The sequence below is a fragment of the Microtus ochrogaster genome, linkage group LG5, assembly GCF_000317375.1.
Source record: "Microtus ochrogaster isolate Prairie Vole_2 linkage group LG5, MicOch1.0, whole genome shotgun sequence".
NCBI classification, from domain to species: domain Eukaryota; kingdom Metazoa; phylum Chordata; class Mammalia; order Rodentia; family Cricetidae; genus Microtus; species Microtus ochrogaster.
In genome coordinates this window covers 30892410-30895371 of record NC_022031.1, presented here as the reverse complement: position 1 = coordinate 30895371, position 2962 = coordinate 30892410, and the positions used below count along the sequence as shown (strand labels likewise).

At 48.0% G+C, this 2962-nt stretch overlaps 1 protein-coding gene across 2 annotated transcripts in view; it reads left to right on the top strand.

The window, feature by feature from the left end:
* Ankrd6 (ankyrin repeat domain 6) overlaps window positions 1-2962 on the top strand; it is a 131056-nt gene that overhangs the window by 71249 nt on the left and 56845 nt on the right. The gene's annotated exons all lie outside the window — the stretch shown is intronic.

The following is a 2962-nucleotide window of genomic DNA, read 5'->3' as shown; positions in this document are numbered from 1 at the left end:
GGAGGAGGAGGAGGAGGAGGAGGAGGAAGAAACAAGTGGAGAAGAGAACCAAGAACCTTTAGGACCTGCAACATCAGGGTCCCAGCAAGAGGTGAAAGAAAGACAGCCCCGGGGTAGTGGAAGGACAGATTGCCGCAGACGCTAAGGAGGGAGGACGATTGACGAGGGAAGGATGGTAGTAGTGGCCAATGAGATGAAGGAATTGTACCAGGTGGGAGCTAGATCGGCGTGGCATTAGATCGGCGTAAAGGCAGCTGCTGCACTTGGGAGGGCCAAACTACAGCTTCTCACAAGACTCAACCCTGCCATGTGGTATGATTGGTTTTGGACTTCCCGGTGTCCCCTGAGTGAGATGCATGTCCTGCAGGCTTGTTTACAGACATTTCATGCGTGGTGGCCAAACTTTGGAAGCAACCAAAATGTCCTTCAATGGAAAAATAGAGGAGCAAGCTGTGGTATATCCATACAATAGAATATTATTAACTGTTAAAAAAGGAATCAGCTATCAAACCATGAAAATACATGGGAAATGGACTTTAAATACTTCCTGCTAGTATAAAGCCACAAATCTGAAAAGGTGACAGTGCTGCCTGCTTCCAGCTGTGTGGCATTATGGGAAAGGCAAAGTTGTGCAGACCTTGATGGGCAGGGGAGAGCATGGGGGTTTTAGGGCAGTGGTGCTGTTCTGTATAATACGTGAGTGGAAGATGAAAGTGTTGGGCATTGTCACAGTTTCCGCTGAGCTCCAGGACAGGAAAGGAGCTGTGTGAAAGGAGCTCTGTTGTAAACCATGGGCTGGCCTCAGATTTGCAGAGATCTGCCTGCCTCTGCTGGCTCCAAAGACAGAATAACCGTACAAAGGAAATCGAGACAAAGAAAGGAACCCATGTGCACACCACCATGAGAGAGAGAGCCAGCCGGTTGTTGATGAGGGATGCCCGTGTTCCGAGGAGAACGAGTATCACTCTCTATGTCTTCTGCCAACGTCTCACCCCGAGGCAGGACAGCTTCCTTGACTCGGTGTGAGAAAATGCCACCCCCTAATTTTCCCAGTGTCCTCTCTGATCGTTGCCCTTGAATGATAACCACTGATGGCAGCTGCCCCTTTTCTCCTTGTTCTTAATTTTTCGGTCCTTCAGACCACCCTACCTGCGCTAGCCCGCTGTCGCCTTGTCTCTCTCAGAACCCCCTCCGGCACTTTCCGAGTGGAAACTTGGCTGACCTCTTTTTCCTTACTCACCCAAGAAGAGGGATTTCTCTCCCAGTTTCTGCTGTTCCTTTTGCTGTTACATTCAAAAAAATAAACACTTAGTACATCACACAGTCAATTTATTTATATTTTTAAAATATTTATTTATTTATTATGTATACAATATTCTGTCTGTGTGTATGCCTGCAGGCCAGAAGAGGGCACCAGACCCCATTACAGATGGTTGTGAGCCACCATGTGGTTGCTGGGAATTGAACTCAGGACCTTTGGAAGAGCAGGCAATGCTCTTAACCTCTGAGCCATCTCTCCAGCCCACACACAGTCAATTTAAAAAACAAAAATTGAACAAAGATTTTAAGGGAGGCAATGTGATTGATTGCATGCGTGGGGACATTCTTGGGAGGCTTTGTTGGTTTGGGCACTTTCCTGGTTTTTTTTTCTTGAGCATCTGTGGATTTATCCAGGAGGGTTTGACGGTGTCAGTTTGCAGTGACTTTTGGTCTAATGAACTGGATGGGTTGACATCACTAAGGGCTGCCTCCAGCTCGGTAACTCTTCAGGTCCCAGGAGCTGTGGTCCTCCGCTGTGTGAGAAAGGAGAGAGGAGAATTGCATACCCTACTCCTATTATCTCTGAGGATTAGAGCCATGGTCTGCTTCCTCTGGAACAGATTGTCTAGGTGTCCCGTCCTCTCGATCTATGGAATTCATGGACCCAGGCACAGTGAGAGGCACTGTATACAGTATGATGGGGACAGGCTTCCTGCTTGAGGTGCAGGAGGCCAGCCGGCCGGCACTATATAGCACTTTTCACAAGGGGTGCTGTAGAGTCCACTTGGGCCACCCTCACACCCCATAGACTGAAGTTTCTTCTAGGGCCCAGAAGGTTTAGATCAAGAGGATTCAGTTTCTCATGGAGTCTCCTCCCCCACCGCTGGTGGCTATTCTGTCCACAGGTCCCGTGGCCTTTCAGCGAGGCGAGGGAGATCAAGGGAAAGAAAGTACATTTAACTCTTCTGATTTTTTTGGAGTCTCTTCTATAGCAACACCATCCCATCGGCTCAATGCTCCCCATTATTTTCTCATTAATTGACACTTATTTTCGGTGACAGTTACAGTGAGGCTTAAGGATTAGTCCATCACCAGAATCTGCAGAGATTGGCAGGTGGATGATGGCATTTTGTTCGCCGTGGTAGACAGCATCTGTGGGGATGGCAATGGGCTGAATTTTGAGCATAGGTCTTGTCATTTGTTATGCAATGGGCAAGCACAGCCCCAGTTGGGAGATGCTGGTGGTCTAGCCAGTAAGCAATCGTCCTTCAGGAGAAAAGCATGCCGGGCCAGCTACGGCTTTGCCCAATAGTACAGCTTTGACCCACCAAGGTAATGATTTTTTTGGTTTTTGGTTTTTTATTTATTTATTTTTTTTAGTGGAGTCGTGTGACACGGGTTTCCTGGACAATGTACATATGTCACCCAATTTATAGCAACAGCTTGTGTCTCCTGCCAAGGTGGCTCCTTGATTCAGTAACTGTCACATTCTGCCTGTCCTTGAAATGGCTCAAGAAATAATTGTCCCTCTTGTTCTGCCATAGTGGGGTGAGATAAGGCTTGCTAGGAGTGGCGTTTCTGCCCTACTCTTTCCCCTTTATACTAATCACCTTCTGTGAGCAGTACACCTGTCCCTGTACCTCTGTCCCTGTACACCTGCCCCTGTACACCTGTCCCTGTACCTCTGTCCCTGTACACCTGC